The sequence below is a fragment of the Apodemus sylvaticus genome, chromosome 4 (assembly GCF_947179515.1).
Source record: "Apodemus sylvaticus chromosome 4, mApoSyl1.1, whole genome shotgun sequence".
Lineage (NCBI taxonomy): Eukaryota > Metazoa > Chordata > Mammalia > Rodentia > Muridae > Apodemus > Apodemus sylvaticus.
The window spans coordinates 105,741,482-105,762,099 of record NC_067475.1 but is presented as its reverse complement, the minus strand read 5'-3'; positions in this window follow the sequence as shown (position 1 = coordinate 105,762,099).

Below are 20,618 nucleotides of genomic sequence, written 5' to 3'. Positions count from 1 at the left end.
CTGAGACTGGAGCAGAAACTAGACCACAGTAGCATGAAGAGACCAATTTGAGATACAAGGGAGAAAGTGGCCACATTAGCTATTTCTCTTGTTGCTCCCTCTAAATGCCAGGCAAAATGCAACTTGAGGATGCATTTATTTCTGTTTGCAATGTAAAAAGAGATACAGTCCAGACTGGAGAAGGCAGGGCAATGGAAGTATAATGCGATTGGTTATATTGTAACAATAGCTAGGAAGAACAAAATGACCAGGAAGTGGGTCCAGACTCCAAGAAGCTCAAGACTGTCCCATGACTCCCTTCCTCCAGAGACACTCCACCTTCTACAGGTTCCACAAGCTTCAAAACCAGCATGGTCACCATGCATTCGGAGACTTGAGTGACCAAACACATTAATCCTTAGGGGAACGTTTCTTATTCAAATCAGAGAAAGAGATGTCAAAGATCTCTGGAACGAAAGGTGTGTGTGTGTGTGTATATGTGTGTGTGTGTGTGTGTGTGTGTGTGTGTGTGTGTGTGTGTGTGTGTTGTGTACAACACATGGATATGGAAGCAAGAGGGCAACTTGGATGTCATTCCTTAGTTGCCATCCCCGAACATGTCTCTAATTGCCCTGGAACTTGTCAAGTCAGCTAGATTGGCAGGGTAGCTAGTGTCAGCCATTTACCCATCCTGACTCACCATCTCAGAACTGGAATTATAAGTGAATGCATCTAACCTTTAAAGTGTGTATTTTAGGGTTCAAACTTAGGTCTCTGCTGACAAGCACATTATTAACCATTGCTGGTGGGAATACAAACCTGTATAGCTACTTTGAAGATCAATATGATTTCTCAGAAAATTGGGAATCGATTTTCCTAAAGACCTAGCTGTAACTACTTCGGGGCATACGCCCAAAAAACACTCAATCCTACTACAAGGACACTTGCTCAATTATGTTCATTATAGCTTTAATCATATTAGCCCCAAACTTGGAACCACCTAGATGTTCCTCAGTTGAAGAATGGATAAAGAAAATGTGATTCATTTGCACAATGGGTGATATGAAATTTGCTGGCAAATGGATGAAACTAGAAAATGATCATCTAAAGTGAGGTAACACCAACCCAAAGGCAAATATGCTATCTATTCACTTATAAGTAGATATTATACCAGACCTACAGTTTGTCATTCCTGCACGATATGCCTGGTGGGGCTGAAGCCTAACAAAATTGTCATCAGAGAGACCAGAGAGACTGAAGTTGATGGGAGCAGATGCTGAGTACCAGAGCTAATGTTACTTGGAGGTCTGGGAGTCCTGCTAAAGAGGAAGAGAAAGGATTAGAGGAGCCAGAGGGGTCAAAGACACCACGAGAATATGTCCTACAGAATCATCTAACTGGGACTCAACTGGGTCAGAAATCAGGGAACCTGTATAGTTCTGAGCTAGGTCATCTGCATGTATATTATGTTTGTGTAGCTTGGTATTCTTGTGAGCTTCCTAACAGTGTGTGTGTGTCTCTGACTCATTGCCTGCCTTTGAAACATGTGTGTGTGTGTGTGTGTGTGTGTGTGTGTGTGTGTGTGTGTGTGAGCATGTCTATGTTCTCATGTGTGTGTCTATGTGTGTTCATATCTGTAATTGCACATGTGCCTGGGGGTATATATGTGTCTGTGGCTGGAACATACCCTTGGATGCTGTTCCACATGCATACCATGTTTTTTAAATTTTTATTTGTGTGTGTGTGTGTGTGTGTGTGTGAGAGAGAGAGAGAGAGAGAGAGAGAGAGAGACCCTCAATGACCTGGAACATGCCAAGCAGGTTAGGCTGACTGGTGAGAGAACTTCAGTGATTCACATGTCTCTATTCTCCTGCTCTGGTTTTCCAAGTTCATGCCATCACCTAACCTCAGCGATTTTATATGTATGCATGTATGTATGTATGTATGTATGTATGTATTCCAAGCCGCTCCACTTCTCTTTCTCTCCCCTCTGTCCACCACATACTAGCACACTGTGGTGGCTCCTGCTGTAGGCTGGCCATGCAGCTGGCAGGCCCCTGGGTGACATCCTCCATCTGGACCGCATTGTGTGGTGTGGTAGCAATCAGGTGTCTATAGCCCACCTGTGCTTTGACTGAAGGGCAGGTCTGTGGGTGGCATGATGATCTACAGGTCTCTCTGTCTTTCTTCTGGATTTCATTTGACTTGATTTTAATGAGTCCTAGGCATAAGACAACTTTGGCCACTATGTCAAGAATCAAGCTAGAATGAACAAAGGACTGTCATCTGTTCTTGCCCTGCCTGCTATAAGAAGAATGCCACCAACAAGGTGTCTTTTGCCCACTGCTGGGGGGAGGGGAATTAATTATTTTCAATTACCTTTGAATTAAATATTGAAATGTGTGGAGAAAGCTTCAAAATTTTTCATTTTATGGAATAGTTAAACATTACTTCAGCCACCCATTCTATTCTTGAACTATCATTAGATGTATTTGGAGGAGTCAGTAAAACCACTCTCATCTTCTTCTTCCTCCTCTTCTTCCTCTTCTTTCCTCTTTACCTCCTCCTTCTCCTTCTTTTTTGACACAGGGTCTCTATATGTAGCTCTGGAAGTCCTAGAAAAATAAATGTGTAGCAATACTTTGCTAAAATATAGTTATGCAAAATTATGAAATTACGTACTAAGAGACAAGTGGGGCATATATATCAAAGTAAAAGATAGTCTGTGCCAGATGCAGTGGCATGCTGTACAGCAATCTTCTTTTATAAAAGTTGTTAACATCTAAGTTGGGGACATGTCTTTCTATTTATGACTAATTACTAAGCACTTTATTTTGGCATCTGAGCTGGAGGCAAAAGTGAAAATTATGAATGAAATTAAGTAACAAACTTTTAAATATCATGATTTTCTTTAGTTTTCTAACAGCTTGGTTATTGGAAAATGGTTAATTATCCACTCCATAGTATCGATTAATCTACCTTTCCAAATATTCTCCAGTTTACTTGATGTCTCTGGCTACTTGCCAGGATTGAGTCAGTCAGAATCCAGGGTTGAGGTCAGACTTCTGGTCTGATAAGTTAAGCAGTATTTTGTATCCATTCATTCTAAAGTAGGCAAAGTATAACTAAGTCTAAATTACATTCCTGTTTTTCTAATCAGTTTTTAAACTGTTTGAGCCAGCTCTGTACAAACTGGTCTGTTTCTTCTGTTAAAATTGCTATTAAAGGGATATACTGTGGATTATTTTTAGTCATTATTCAGAGTGTGTACTGATTATTTTTTTTGGAAAAGATTTTGATATCTGAAACAAGGATTGACAAGACAAGATTAGAAGAGAAGGTAAGAAAATAGTTAGGCTCAACTCTTTAGTAAAGGCTATCCATTTTTTAAGAAAATTGCTGCGTATAGTCAAATACATGTAGGAAGGTACAGGGGAAGCTTGATTTTCATCGTTGTCCCCAAAGTCACTCCAAGTAAATTCTTTGTCAAATCTCTTTAAAAGCAATGTGTCTATAAGGCAAATACAGTAAAAGTCCCACAGCAAAACTTCCAAAAGAATTATTCCATTAAGCACTCATAGGAAATTCTGAAGTAGTCACTTCCTAAATTTCACAATTTGGAAGTTTAAGCTTGACTTTAGACACTCAGATTATTCTGAAGCTATCATTAAATGTGTTTAGAGGAGTCAGTAAAACTCTTTTTTTTTTTTTAAGACAGGGTCTCTCTATGTAGTCTTGTCTGTCTTGGAACTCAAAATAGGGACCAAACTGGTCTTGAACTCAGAAAAAAACCACTGGTCTCTGCCTCCCCATCATAGATATCCCAATAACAGTCTTTTAACAAGAAAATGTTTCTACATTAATTACATTGGTGTAATTAATACAGATATTTTGTCATAAATGATACGTCTGTAAGATGCACATATTCTGATCATGAAAACCATGATTCTTTGCTCACCATCTTGATTGAAAGGCCAGCTTAGTTACAGGCCAGTAGAATATACTTAGGTTGGTGGACTAAGAGGCCAAGATATATTTTCTTCATTTCAAATTTTTGGATGGGAGATATAGTAAGCTAAATATAGCTGTCTCCTAAAGGTTACTAAACCTTTCTATAACTCATTCTATGATCGCCCATAAGGCCTCTTTTGTTAATTTATATGTATGCTTGGATAAGAAATTCAATTAATTTCAGAGTTCATCTTGACAGTTCATCTGCAAAATGAAGAGGTTGAACTTCTTAACCTCTTGTAGGTTTCCTCCAGATCTAAAGATTTTTTTATTATTATTGTTGTTGTTGTTGTTATTATTATTAATTTATTTTTTACACTCTATATTTTATCCTCCCCACCCCCCTCCACCCTCTGACTGTTCTACATCCCATACCTCCTCCTGATGCCCCTGTCTCCATGTGGATGTCTCTACCCAACCCCCCACCCCACCTGACCTCTAAACTCCCTGGGGGCCTCCAATCTCTTGAGGGTTAGGTGAATCATCTCTGAATGAACGCAGACTCAGCAGTCCTCTACTGTATGTGTGTTGCGGGCCTCAAAGCAGCTGGTGTATGCTGCCTGTTTGGTGGTCCAGTGTTTGAGAGATCTCGGAGGTCCTGATTGAATGAGACTGCTGGTCCTCCTACAGGGTCACCCTCCACCTCAGCTTCTTTCAGCCTTCCCTGATTAAACAACAGGAGTCAGCTGTTTCTGTCCATTGATTGAGTGCAAATATCTGCATCTGACTCTTTCAGGTGCTTGTTGGGTCTTCTGGAGTGTGGTCATGCTGGGTCCCATTTTGTGAGCACTCCATAGCCTCAGTAATAGTGCCAAGACTTGGGACCTCACCTTGAGCTGGATCCCACTTTGGGTCTGTCTCTGGACCTTCTTTTCATCAGTATCCTCTCCATTTCCATCCCTGTAATTCTTTCAGAGAAGCACAATTATGGGTCAGAGTTGTGACTGTGGGATAGTCCCCCTCTTCTGTGGGTGTGGTTGTTTGCTACTGGTTCATTTCCAAGGGACAACATGGTTGTGTGCCTTTTCCTGGGGGTATATTAATAAACACCCCATCCCTCTTTATAAGGCATAGATGGCAGACTGAAGAAACAATTCCACTCAAGTCCAGTTTAGTGAACCAGTGTTCTTATTGTGGTGACTTAAAGCATTTTAGGTGAGAGATTACAAAACAGAAATGTCAGTGAGGACATTACAGCCTATTCTGGCAAAAACTCCCTAGCTCCAGTAGCATCTTAACTTTTCCGTCTGACTTTTGTGACTTTTGTGTCTTGGATGAGCTGTTGCTCAGGCTTTAAAGCCTTTTGGAAGCTTACTAGCAGAGAATTTAGCTTTCTCTTAATTTTTCCAAAGGAACTTTGGCTCAACACAAATCTTGCTACAATTGCCAGCAAGTGACCTAGACAAACCCTTTTACTATGTCTTTTCACTCCTGATTAATTGCACTTTGGAAGCCTAATGCATATGCTGGTCTAAGTCATTCAGACTAACTAAAGTTTCTTCTACTTGGCAAGGATTTTATCCCACTATGCTGCTCAGCCCTATTGCCTAAATAAGCCTAAAACCCTCTTGCAATCCTGAAGTCCCACCCAGTTAGACATTTTTGAAACTGTTCTGTGAACACATTCTTGTATCTGCATGATCTGGGTGCCAAATACTACCTTTCTTGCCCAGTCTCTCAGCTATGTTTGTATTTCTTCTATGGTCTTCCAGTCCCTGACAGTAGTGAGGACTTCAGATTGTGAGAACAATTGCCTGTGATGGTTTGTACAAGCCAGTCAGTCCATCAGGGACTGATTTCTCTAATATTGCTTCAGGCTATTTAGCATGATTTGTGTCTCTAGGAGGTATGCAGCTACTTTATTCAATTTCTCCACTTCTATAGCATTTAGACTACTATGTGCCTTTGAGCCCTACCCCCTCAGGAATCAGGTTTTGAGAGTCCTTTACAAATTATTTACTTAAAAGTCCCTCAAAGTTTATGAAAGTTCATATGCTGAGTAATACACAATTGTCATGGTTTCTTGTAATCAGCATTATTAAGATTTGCTTTTGCATGCTGAGTCATGGAATTCTCCCTGCTTCTGTATTAGAATAGAATACAGGCCTGGGTCTATACCATCTCAACCACATACTGTTCCTTCTCACTAGTCAATTATTCCTGTGAGTTCTAAGCTTGTCTATTCAAGAAAGTCTCCTTATAAGAACACTTTTAATTTTCACTCTTTTTCCCTTGCATTTTGTCAGCCACAAGAACAGCAAGTTAGCACCTCTATCTAATCTTCTCCTTTTTCTATATGTCTTACCCAGTCAGGTACTCATACAGATGATTGCACTAGTCATTCTTTTCCCATTGCATTTTCTCCCTTAAAAGTACTTTCTCAGAAAACAGGTGAGTCTCAGTCACATGTGTTATTACTCACTCACAGCAAAGGCTATAACTGATGACATTCCATTTCATGTGTTGTTTGGGGGGGGGCAACCATACACTTGTGTGAAGAGTCACAATCATCAAGATGGCACATGTGGTGGTTTGAATGAAATACCTTCCATAGTCTCTGGTGTTTAACTACTTTGTCTCCAAAGTAGTTGGTCACACTGTGTGGGTAGGTTTAGGAAGTGTGGCCTTGCTGGAGGAAGTATTTCACTAGGGTCAGACTGAGTCTTCAAAGTCAATGTGTTGTTCCAGTCTGTTTTCTTTGTGTTTGCAGATAAAGATGTAAGCTCTTACCTGCCTGCTCCAACCACAATGCCTCTTTTCTGCCATTATGGACCTTTATCTCTCTGAAACTGTACCAGTGAACTCTTCCTTCTATAAATTATTCTGGAAATGATGTTTTATCACAGCAGTAGAACATTAACTAATACAACTGTGATGGTTAGTGTATGTTTGGCCCAGGGAGTGGCACTATGTGGAGATGTGGCCTTGTTGGAATAGGTGTGTAACTGTGGGTGTGGGCTTTAAGACCCTACTCCTAGCTTTCTGGAACTGAGTCTTCCACTAGCAACTTTCAGATGAAGATGTCAAACCTTCAGCTCTGCCTGCACCATGTCTGCCTCTATGCTACCATGCTCCTGTCTTGATGATAATGGATTGAATCTCTGAACCTGTAATGCAGCTCAAAGGAAATGTTGTCCTTATAAGAGTTGCCTTGGTCATGGGGGTGTCTGTTCATAGCAGTAAAACCCTAACTAAGACAACAGCATTCCACCTCATATTAAGAACAGGAAGGTGACTGACTACCTTGGGGGTTTCCCCTAAGGACACACACACATCATTCCCAGAAAACTTAACCTTGATTTCATGTTCAATCATTCATTTTAGGGAATGTACAATCACTATTATTGCAAGGAGACATACCATTTTATACCACACACTGTAAGGTTGTGCATTGGATGTTTTGGCCTCAAATAGATCAGCTTTAGTTACATATCCCATAGATAGCTGGAAGGATGATTCAGCCACTCATCTTCAACTCATCTTTGGTCCTGCTTTTCCCTGCTTGAAATCCAGTTGACTTCTGTGACTTTTCCTGGAGAGATGTGAAGACACTTCTATTCACCTGGAAGATCACTGATAACAGATCAAGGACATCTGAAGTGAAAATTTCTGGTTTCTTTGGAGACTCAGTCGTGTCATAATTTTTTTTTTTTTTTGGAAACTGTCTTATGAGAGGATGTTTTTGCTGAAGTAAACATGTGGGAGGATGTTTTGCGAAGAACAGACATGTTGTATTTTTTTTTTTTTTGGAAGCAACCTGGGAAGAGGACATGTGATGTTTTACTAGAGCAGATGTATGAGAGAACACATGACATTTGGGAAGGATATAAATAGAACCCAACAGAGAGTGGGTGATGCTGGATGGCACTGATGTGCCTTACCATTCTTTGCTGATCATTGTTTGTCATGACTTCATAGAGAGAAGTACACCAAAAACCTCTGGTGGTGTTCTGGCAGCTTCTTGCTACTTCCATGAACTCAGCTGGTTGGTGGAGCCTCACGGTTTCTTCTGGGTCAACCTGCCATTGCCGATCCATGAATGCTGTTTACAACTGGATTGAGCTGCCCCTACTGACTTGTGTGAACTGTCCTGCTGATATCCTGACAATGTAGATTGGATTTGCTCCAAAGAGCTATTTCTAAACAGGTCCACATCCTCCTTGTTCTATTAACCTTTCGTTTCTTCTACCGCTGGTGGGTGGTAGGCTAGAAGGGAGTTTAAAGCATTTAAAAACATTATCAAAAGTAGGTTTTGAAAAATCTAAGTCTACAGACATTATTCCATTCAAGTCTTGCTTAGAGAACAAGTAGATTTGAGATTACTTGTGGGAATATAGGAGAGGAATTACAGAAGCAAAATGCCATCCAAGTCTGGATGACTATTCATAAAAGCTGCATCCACAAACCTTCCCATACCACAAGCTGACAACTAGGTAAATGAGAAAGACCCTTCTTTTCAGCTGTTATTACCTTTGGAACACTAGGGAGGGGGCTTGTGGATCTTCTAAGTTTGAGGAATTTTTTGGACCTTGTAAGTTTCTCTCACTTAGAGAGCTTTGTGAGATTCTCTCCTCCTGCTAGGAGGGAACATTTCAACTCAGAGGAAATATCTATCCAACAACCTAAGATGCCAATAACGATAAATTTGTATTATCTTAGATGATAAAGGGTTTAATCTAATAAAAGAAAAAAAAAGAAAGCTAGTTATTTATTTTCAGCTTTGAGCCATGTTCTAATTTCTTTCTATTGCTGTGATAAAATACTGACCAAAAAAAACTTGGGGAAGGAAGGGTTTATTTAACTTACAAATTACAGTCTACTGTCAAAGGAAGTCAATGTAGAAAAATCAAGGCAGGATCATGGAGGTAATAGCTGAAACAGAGACCTGGCAGTTGTGCTCACTAGTTTTATGTCAAATTTACACAAACTAGAGCCATCTGAGAGAAGGGAGCTCAACTGAGAAAATGCCTACATTGGATTAGGCTGTAAGCAACCTTATAGACCCTTTCCTTAGTGAGTGATGTAGTAGGGCTCAGACAATTGTGGGTGGTACCACTCCTGGGACAGTGGTCCTGAGTTCTATAAGAAATCAGAATGAGCAAGCCTTGAGGAGCGCACCAGTAAGCAACATTCCTTGATGGCCTCTGAATCAACTCCCGCTTCCAGGTTCTTTCTGCTTGAGTTCTGGTCCTGATGTCTTTCAGTGATGAACAGTGATTTGGTAGTATAAGCCACATAAATCTTTTCCTCTCCAAGTTGTGTTTGTTCATGGTGTTTGAACACATCAATAGAAACTCTAAAAACTACAGGAGAACTATGGCTTATTGGTTTGCTATGCTTTTCATAGATTACTTTTTTTTTTTTTTTTTACAACCCAGGAACATATTTCCAGGAGTAAGCACAGTTTATGATGATCTGGGTCTTCCCAGTGGCATCAATCAAGAATTTAAAAATGCCCCCACATATATGCCCAGTAACCAGCCTAATGGAGAAAATTCTTCAGTTGAGGTTCCCTTTCCAAAGTGACAGACTCTGGTATGTCAGGTTAACAAAAAGTAAGTAGCACAAGCAGTGTTATTGAACTTGGGGGAGACCATAGACTGTGCCCAAATCAGAGTCTTGCACTGGTCCCCAGTGAACCAATAGAAAGCTAAATTAATAGTGGAAGGCAAAGAAGAAGAAGAAGAAAAAGAAGAAGAAGGAGGAGGAGGAGGAGGAGTAAGAGGAGGAGGAGGAGGAAGAAGAGGAGGAGGAGGAGGAGTAAGAGGAAGAGGAGGAGGAGGAGGAAGAGGAGGAGGAAGAGGAGGAGGAAGAGGAGGAGGAGTAAGGGGAGGAGGAGGAGAAGGAGGAGGAGGAGGAGGAGAAGAAGAAGAAGAAGAAGAAGAAGAAGAAGAAGAAGAAGAAGAAGAAGAAGAAGATCATTTATTCAATGTGGCCCCATTAGAAAGAGGGCCAAGTAGATACAGCACACTCTTATCCCCAACTCTGCTTGCCTTTCAGATCCTGAAGTGACGTCCAAGTTTAAATAGAGAGCACTGTAAACAGCGTGGTCTGCCTACCTTACTACCACTGACAGTATCTTTATCTGGGCTCCAGTTTCATCCTGTGAGGTGGTCTGACAAGTTATTGTAACTGTGTGAAATCTCCTTTCTTCCTCTCAGCATGAGATTCCTGGGGAAATTCTGCTAGGAATTCCTTTAGGGTCTATTGTTTCAAAAGGCTGATAGCTACCTTGAGAGAGAAGAGACAGTGTCTGTTAATTTCTGCCAGGTGAGTTACAGCAGGCTGTGTAGTTTGATTTGAAGTTTCCATAGAGAAGGAGTTCTTTCTTGGATCTTATACCTTCAACTGCACAGGACTGGGAAAATTGTGGTGAACTCATTACAGGAGTGAAGGAAAGCACCGTCTAATGGACAGAAGTATAACTAAGCACAAAGTCCTTGTCTAGCAGGTACAAGTTTTAGATTTAGTCTCTAATACCACAAACAAACAAACAGATAAACAAATTGTACTATCTGGATTTGTGTCAACTTGATATAAACTAGAGTCATCAGAGAGGAAAGAGCAGTTGAGGAAATGCCTCCATAAGATCCAGCTGTAAGGCAATTTCTCAATTAGTGATCAGTGGGCAGTGCCACCCCCGACCGGTAGTCCTGAGTTCTATAAGAAAGCAGGCTGGACAAAGCATGTAGGACAAGCTAGAAAGCAGCACTCTTCCGTGGCCTCTGCATCAGCTCCTGCCTCCAAAATCCTGTCCTATTAGAGTTCCTGCCTGACTTCCTTCATTGATGAACAGCAATGTGGAAATATAAGCTTTTTTTTTCCTCTCCAACTTGCTTTTTAGTCATGATGTTTCATCACAGGAATAAAACCTTAACTAAGACACAAATCCAACTTGTTTTAGGCCCTTAAGGTTAAAATAGGCCAAATCAGAGACATTTCTTTGGGTTTTGAAGACCATTGGGTTTTACTTAAAATATGAGTTCTTTAAGTTGTTTTTAATTTTGAGAAATACAAATTTTCATACCTAAAAATCCTGAAAATTCATGTGGTTAAAACCCCTTACTTGTGCATTTTAATGTTTCCTTGCTCTGGTTATGCTAAATCAGGACTGTGTAAGTAATATTGTGAGAATATGGCAAATGGGGTGGAGGAGGAAATAGTTCATAAATTTTAGAGTGCTGTAATTAATAGACAGAAATACACAAAGCAATTTTCATGTAATTAAATGCATGTGAAGAGTCTCTGCTTGCATCATGGGTATGGATCTGAAGGAAAGATGGGGAAGGGAAGGAGCCAACTTTAAAGATGTTTATTATTTCCACATATGGAGAACATGTGGAATTAACTATACAGAACATATATCCAAAGTCTAAATAACTACATAAACAAGTTCATATTCAATTCTTTAAGGCAAAAGAGAATTTTGTTCTTTTCATTCTTCAATTATTTCTTACAGTACTAACCACAAAATTCTGTTGTTACATTTTTTAGAGAGGAAGACATTTTTCCTCACAAAATAGTTGACAAAAGATTACCTTTGCTTGAATATGAGAAAGGACTATTCATTTCACGCAAAGTACCAAGAGTTTACAAATGAAAACTAGCACATCTTAGTGAGTACTCTTGAAACTACTCTTTCAACAAATATTTACTGTCTTCCAATGTACTAAGTAATACACCAGACTATGCAGAAGAGAAATAAGACTCTCCTTCCTCTTTGGGAATATTTGAACCTAAATGGAAGATAAAATAAACACAAACAAATGCTAAAAGGACATAAATCCAGACAAACATTTTTTATGTTATGTGAATATTCAAGGGATATTGCTTTAAGCTTATTGAATCCTATTACATGCTAGTCTCTTTAAAAAATCTTTTCTCTCCCATGATGGACTTTATTATGCTTGCTTCACAGTAAAGCAGAATCAGAAGAATATGTTTATGAAGAGTTCTGAGCTGGCACTTTGTGCTGGACACATAGTGGGCATTAATTTTCCCGTGGGTTGCATGATCTTTTAATTACCACATGATCCTGTTCAGCATCAGAGAAGATAAATGCAAAAAAATAAAAATAAAAAATAAAAATTCAGATTCTTCTCACTGTGAATTCCTGATGACTTTCCGGCTCCCTGCTTCCTGCTCCCTAAATGAGGACACTTAGAGTTCTCGTTTGAGAATTCCCCAAACTGAATTTTAGAGAACAGAACTACTTTTGGTCAATTTAAGGTCCATGAGAAATATATGCTAGGAACTCTTGTCTAGTAGCTCTGCCTGTGTAAGAGGTATTGACATCTCAGTGAGAGCAGAGATGGGAATGTAGATGAAATGTAAGAAAAACACAGCACAGTTCAGGTTTTACCCAGACCCAGCTTTAACTCCTCCCTCCTCTTATGGAAAATATTCCACATTCTAATCTACTCCACTAACATAAATGTCTTTTCTATCTTTTGCACCCAGAAATATGGGTAGTATCAGTTCTAATAAGAAAAGCTGCCTTTGCAGTGGACTGTGCTTAATACAGAGGTTCACAGGTACAGGGAACAAGTATTTGTAGAATCATCAGTCATAAATGAGGCACCTATATCAAAATTCCTCCACTCCAGAAGGTTTACGGAACATTATGGAAGAGGAGGTGGAGGGATTGTAAGAAACAGGGACTGGGTAGGACTGTTGTAAAATAATATTTTTTTTGGATATGACAGGATAGATGCACTCATGGAGTCATATCAGCTAAGAGGCTCGCACAAGACCAGCATAATATCAAGCCAGCCAACATTCCAGAATGGATGGGGAGGGGCTCAGGAAACCACATATTGGCAATTGATGGATTCTGGGGGAGGATGAATCTGCTTTCTTTTGTTCTTTTAAATATTTATTTACTTATTTTATATATATATATATATATATATATATATATATATATATGAGTACACTGTAGCTGTACTCATATAATTATCATTATAATTATCTGTACTCAGATAATTTTGAGCCATCATGTGGTTGTTGGGAATTGAACTCAGGACCTCTGCTCTATCCTGCCCAAAGACTTATTTATTGTTATATGTAAGTACATTGTAGCTGTCTTCAGACACACCAGAAGAGGGCATCAGATCTCATTGCAGATGGTTGTGGACCAAGTAGTTGCTGGGATTTGAACTCAGGACCTTCGGGAGAGCACTCAATGCTCTTAACCACTGAGCCATCTCTCCAGCCCCATAAATCAGCTTTCTTTAGGGAAGTGGCCCCTGGTACAATGTTCATGCAACATTGGATGGGCCTACATCCATACATATAAGGGCATTAATAAAATCAGTGGGTGATTAAAAAAACAAGTGAAGAGGAAGTTAGGAGAAGCATGCGCGTGTGTCAGGGAAGAGGGTAGGAGGGGGTGTCCTGGAGGAATTGGAGGGAAAATATGATCAAAACGCTATATATATTATATATAATATATATACATATATAGAATTCTCAAAGAATAAAGAAAAATACTATATAAAACAACTAATATCCTCCCCTGCTACCACCCCGCTCTGTTGGATGTGATAGGCCTGTGCCACCTCTGACACGGGGAGGTTCCTACTTCCTGATACTCTGTAGAGAACAGGCAGGAGTCGGTCATTTGAGGACTAGCACCAGTAGGGCATTCAAACTGGTAGAAGCTGAGCATTCTAGATCCGGCAGCAGCAGAACATTTGAGAAATAGCAGGCCTGCAGGGCAGTTGACCCTTGTTAAGTCTGCCACAGGGGAGACCCCATCACCTGATACTTCCTGGAGAATCAGCTGTTTGCAGGACATTGGACAGAAAGAGAATCCCAGGAGTACAGAAACATAGGCCTGCAGGACAGAGAAGATAGATATAGCAAGACCAGCTAACACTGGAGATAATGAGATGGCCAAAGGCAAATGCAAGATCATTACCCAGTAACCAAGGTAACATGGCACCATCAGAACCCAGTTCTCCCACAACAGCAAGTCCTGCATACTCCATCACATCAGAAAAGTAAGAGCTAGATTTAAAATCACATCTCATATTGCTGATGGAGGACTTCAAGAAGGACATAAATAACTCCCTTAAAGAAATAAGGTCTGGTCTACAGAGTGAGTTCCAGGACAGCCAGGGCTACACAGAGAAACCCTGTCTCGAAAAAACAAATGAAAAGAAAAGAAAAGTAAAGAAAAGAAAGAAAAGAAAAGAAAAGAAAAGAAAACAAAACAAAACAAAACAAAACACAGGAGAACATGGGTCAACAGGAAGAAGCACAAAAATCCCTTAAAGAAATACAAGAAAATATGGATCAAAAGGTAGAAGCCCTTAAAGAGGCAAAACAAGAATCCCATAGGGAATTATGGGAGAACATGGGTCAACATGCAGAAGATCTTAAAGAGGAATCACAAAAATACCTAAAAGAAATACAGGAGAATATGGGTCAACAGGTAGAAGACCTTAAAGAAGAAACACAAAAATTCCTTAAAGAATTTCAGGAAAAACAAACAAGTAAAGGAACTGAGCAAAACTATCCAGGATCTAAAAATGGAAATAGAAACAATAAAGAAATTGCAAAGTGAGACATCTCTGAAGATAGAAAACCTTGGAAAGAAATCAGTAGTCATAGATGCAAGCATCAACAACAGAATACAAGAGATAGAAGAAAGAATCTTGGATGCTGAAGATTCCATAGAAAACATTGACTCAACAGTTAAAGAAAATGAAAAATTCAAAAAGCTTGTAATCCAAAACATCCAGGAAATCCAAGACCCAATAGAAGACCAAAACTAAGGATTATAGGTATAGAAGAAAGTGAGGATTTATATTTTAAAGGTCCAGTAAATATCTTCAACAAAATTATAGATGAAAACTTCCCTAACCTAAAGAAAGAGATGCCCATGAACATACAAGAAGCCTACAGCACTCCAAACAGATTGGATTAGAGCAGAAATTTCTCCTGTTACATAATGATCAAAACACCAAATGCACTAAACAAAGAAAGAATATTAAAAGCAGTAAGAGAAAAAAGTCAAGTAACATATAAAGGCAGACCTATCAGAATTACACCAGGCTTCCCACCAGAGACTATGAAATCCAGAAGATCCTGGGCAGATCTCATACATCTCTAAGAGAACATAAATGTCAGCCCAGACTACTATACCCAGCAAAACTCTCAATTACCATAGACTGAGAAAACAAGATATTCCATGTAAGCAGGGCTGTGGTGGTGCACGCCTGTAATCCCAGCACTCTGGGAGGCAGAGGCAGGCAGATTTCTGAGTTCAAGGCCAGCCTGGTCTACAGAGTAAGTTTCAGAACAGCCAGGGCTATACAGAGAAATAAAACAAATCCAAAAAACCAACAAACAAACAAACAAACAAAAACACCCCCCAAAAAAACTCAAAACCAAAACAAAAAACATTCCATGACAAAAGCTAATTTACAAAATATCTTCCCACAAATCCAGTACTGCAAAGGAAAATGGGTGGAAAATACCACAAGGTGGGAAACCATACTGCAGAAAAAAACAATAAGGTAATCTTTCAACAAACCCAATAGAAGATTGCTACACAACCAGAATTTCACCTTTAACTAGGAAGACAACAATAAGCAACAACCACTTTTCCTTAATATCTCTTAATATCAATGGTCTCAATTCCCCTATAAAAAGGCATAGACTAACCGACTGGATATGTAAACAGGACCCAATGTTTTACAGCATACAAGAAACCCACCTCAGTGACAAAGACAGTCAGTATTTAAGAGTTAAAGGTTGGAAAACAATTTTCCAAGCAAATGGTCCCAAGAAACAAGTTGGAGTCGCCATTCTTATATTGGATAAAAGTGACTTTCAACCAAAAGTTGTTGAACATTCCATTGTAAGGAGGGACACTCCATACTGGTCAAAGGAAAAGTCTACCAAGATGAACTCTCAATTCTGAACATCTATGCTCTGAACACAAGGGCAACCACATTCATAAAAGAAACTTTAATAAAGCTCAAAGCACACATTACACCCCACACAATAATAGTGGGAGACTTCAACACCCCACTCTCAACAATGGACAAATCCTGGAATCAGAAACTAAACAGAGAGACAGTGAAACTAACTGAAGTTATGGACCAAATGGATCTAACAGATATTTATAGAATATTCCACCCTAAAGCAGAAGAATATACCTTCTTCTCAGCACCTCTTTACCTTCTCCAAAATTGTCCATATATTTGGTCACAAACCAGGCCTCAGCAAATAAAGAAATTATTCCATGTACCTTATCAGATCATCACAGCCTAAGGCTGGTCTTAAACTCAAACAGAAACAATGGAAAACATACATACATGTGGACTTTGAACAATGTTCTTCTCAACGATAGCTTGGTCAAGGAAGAAATAAAGAAAGAAACTGAAGACATTTTAGAATTTAATGAAAATGAAGGTACATCATACCAAAATTTATGGGACACAATGAAAGCAGTGCTACAAGGAAAACTCATAGCTCTGAGTGCCTCCAAAAAGAGAATGGAGAGAGCTTTCATTAACAGCTTGACAGTGCACTTGAAAGCTCTAGAACAAAAAGAAACAAATACCCCCAAGAGAAGTAGACGACAATAATCAAACTCAGGGCCAAAATCAACCAAACAGAAACAAAAAGAACTATACAAAGAATTAACAAAATCAGGAGCTGGTTCTTTGAAAAAAATCATCAAGAGAGATAAACCATTAGCCAGACTAACCAGAGGGCATAGAGACAGTATCCAAATTAATAAAATCAGAAATGAAAAGGGAGACATAAGAACAGAAACTGGAAATTCAAAAAATCATCAGATCCTACTTCAAGAATTTATACTCGACAAAGTTTGAAAACCTGGATGAAATGTACAACTTCCTAGATACATACCAGGTGCCAACATTAAACCAGGATCAGATAAACCATCTACATAGTCCCATAAGTCCTGAGGAATTAGAAGCAGTCATTAATAGTCTCCTACCAAATAAATAAATAAATACATACATACATACATACATACATACATACATACATACATACATAAAGCCCAGGACCAGATGGGTTTAGTGGGGAATTCTATCAGATCTTCAAAGAAGAGTTAATACTCATACTCCTCAAACTATTCTACAAAATAGAAACTCAAGGAACACTACCCAACTCATTCTATGAAGCTACAATAATGCTTATACCCAAACCAAACAAAGACCAAACAAGGAAGGGGAACTTCAGACCAATCTCCTTCATGAACATCGATGCAAAAATACTGAACCAAATCCTGGCCAACCGAATCCAAAAATGCATCAAAACTATAATTCACCACGATTAGGTAGGCTTCATCCCAGGGATGCAGGGATGGTTCAATATATGGAAATCTGTCAATGAAATTCACTACATAAACAAACTAAAGGAAAAAAAAACACATGGTCATTTCATTGGATGCTGAAAAGGCTTTTTACAAAATCCATCATCCCTTCATGATAAAAGTCTTGGAGAGATTGGGAATCCAAGGCCCATACTTAAACATAGTGAACGTAATATACTGCAAACTGGTAGCCAACATCAAGTTAAATGGAGAGAAACTTGAAGCAATCCCACTAAAATTGGGGACAAGACAAGGATGCCCACTCTCTCCCTATCTATTCAATATAGTACTTGAAGTCCTAGCCAGAGCAATCAGGCAACAATAGGAGGTCAAAGGCATACAAATTGGAAAGGAAGAAGTCAAAATATCACTATTTGTAGATGATATGATGGTATATTTAAGCAACCCCAAGACTTCCACCAGAGAACTACTAAAGCTGATAAACAACTTCAGCACAGTGGCTGGATATAAAATTAACTCAAAGCAAATCACTAGCCTTTCTCTACTCAAAGGAAAAACAAGATGAGAAAGAAATTAGGGAAATGACACCCTTCACAATAGTCCCAAATAATATTTCATACCTAGATATGACCCTAATGAAGCAAGTGAAAGATCTGTATGACAAGAACGTCAAGCCTCGGAAGAAAGAAATTGAAGAAGGTCTCAGAATATAGAAAGATCTCCCATGCTCATGGATTGGCAGGATCAATATAATAGAAATGGCCATCTTGCCAAAAGCAATCTACAGATTCAATGCAATCCCCATCAAAATACCAACTCAGTTCTTCTTTGGTTTAGAAAGAACAATTTTCAAATTCATCTGGAATAACAAAAAACCCAGGATAGCAAAAACTATTCTCCACAACAAAAGATCTTCTGGGAGAATCACCATCCTTGACCTCAAGCTCTACTACAGAGCAATAGTGATAAATCTGTTTGTTATTGGTATGCAGACAGGCAGGAAGATCAATGGAATAGAATTGAAGACCCAGAAAAGAACCCACATGTACATTCACTTGATATTTGACAAAGGAGCTAAAAACATCTAGTGGAAAAATGACAGCATTTTTTTAAATATTTTTATTTTCTATATTCTTTGTTTACATTCCAAATGATTTCCCCTTTCCCGGATCCCCTCTCCGCATATGTCCCTTCATCTCTCCATCCATTCTCCAATCACCTCCCTCCTTTTTCTCTGTCCTTATATTCCCCTCCAATGCTAGATCAATCCTTTCCAGGATCAGGACCCTCTCCATACTTCTTCGTGGGAGTCATTTGTTATGCGATCTGTGCCTTGGGTCTTCAGGGATTCTGGGCTAATTAATATCCACTTATCAGAGATTGCATTCCATGTGTATTCTTTTGTGATTGGGTTACCTCACTTAGGATGATATTTTCCAGATCAAACCATTTGCCTAAAAAATTTGTGAATTTATTGTTTCTAATTGCTGAGATTAGAGGCCCATGACAAACTAAAGTACCACACCACTAAAGGCCAAGTTAGTGAGCCAATGAGTTTTATTGGGGTTACTTATAGGAATATGAGTGAGGGGTTCCTTACAAGAGAAGAAATGACTTAAAGATAGATGCATCACCAAGGCCCACCTGAGCATGGGTGACAGTTCTATGTTAACTGACTGAGATAGAACTGAGATTAGTTGTTGTATTGGTGGCTCAATAAAGTACATTTACAAAAAAGCTACTAAGAGTAGAGAGAAGTGATGCTCTGAAGAAAAGACATAATGAAATATTTGTTCTATACCCACTATACCTACTTGTAGAACTACATTTATTTTCTACAGCAGTATTCATCTGACTGGAGACAGATTTCTGAGGCTAATATGATATTTTGATAAAGCATCAGAGTGAAATGAGCCCTAGAGCTGGGTCACCATCAAATGTATCAACAGGGTCACTCTCAGATGTCTCAACAGAGTCACCCTCAGATGATCAACAAAGTCACCCTCAGATGTATCAACAGAGTCACCTTCAGATGTATCAATAGAGTCACCCTCAGATGTATCAATAGAGTCACCCTCAGATGTATCAATAGAGGCACCCTCAGATGATCAATAAAGTCACCCTCAGATGCATCAATAACATACTGTGACAATTTTGATTCTATTTTTTTACTACCTGTAACAGTAGGTAACACTTTATGACAAAATCTACTTATAAATATTTCTGTAGAATAAATTCTGACGGGAGAATAGTTTCAAAACAGAACATTCACATCAAAACCTTTATAAAGTTTAAATCAATTTACACTTACCCCCAGCAATTGCCTTAAACACAATTATTTTAAAAAACCACATATTGCTGGGCGGTGGTGGCGCACGCCTGTAATCCCAGCACTCGGGAGGCAGAGGCTGGCAGATTTCTGAGTTCGAGGCCAGCCTGGTCTACAGAGTGAGTTCCAGGACAGCCAGGGATATACAGAGAAACCCTGTCTTGAAAAAAACCAAATCCAAAAAAAACCAAAACCAAAACAAACAAACAAACAAAAAACAAAAAAATCCCACGTATTATTTATCAGTCATTTCATAGTAAGTTAAATTTTCACTTAAAGGACAAGTTACTGCTGTGACAGTAAGACCAACATATCACAGAGTAAGCTTTGTATAAAGCTTTTAAAAACATTCCTGTGTGGTTCCCAACTCCCCTTTCCCTCCCATTCCTGGTTTTGATCCAGTTTTGACTATGTCTTTGGTGCACTGACAGTTTTCTTCTGTAAAAATCATTTCCTGCCATCACCAAAATCACTGTGGAATTTTTGTCTTGAAGAAACAGGCATGAAGCAGGATCTTATTCTATTTTCCCAAAAATAGCTGGGGTGTATCCCTGGCTGTCCTGGAATTCACTCTGTAGACCAGGCTGGCCTCGAACTCAGAAATCTACCTGCCTCTGCCTCCCAGAGTGCTGGGATTGCAGGCATGCACCACCACTGCCCGGCGACCCATAAAATATTTGAACGTTTTGAATTATGCACAAAAGTTTGTAAATTGTGCGATTTTTTTTTAATTCAGGTTTCCAGATTCTCTTAAAGCCAGAATCTCCATTTTATCATGCTAAGTACGCATTTCTCCACAGTAGCAACAGACAAGCTAAATGCCATCTGTTCCCTTTACCAATGTACTCCTGAGTATGCACCATCATCCTAGACAATGTCCTGGTTTTGCATCTGCCGACCCATGGGGCTCACACTCTCAATGTGGCAACAACTGAGCTTTGGTAAAGTGACCCTCCACTTTACATGTCAGCAAGCTGT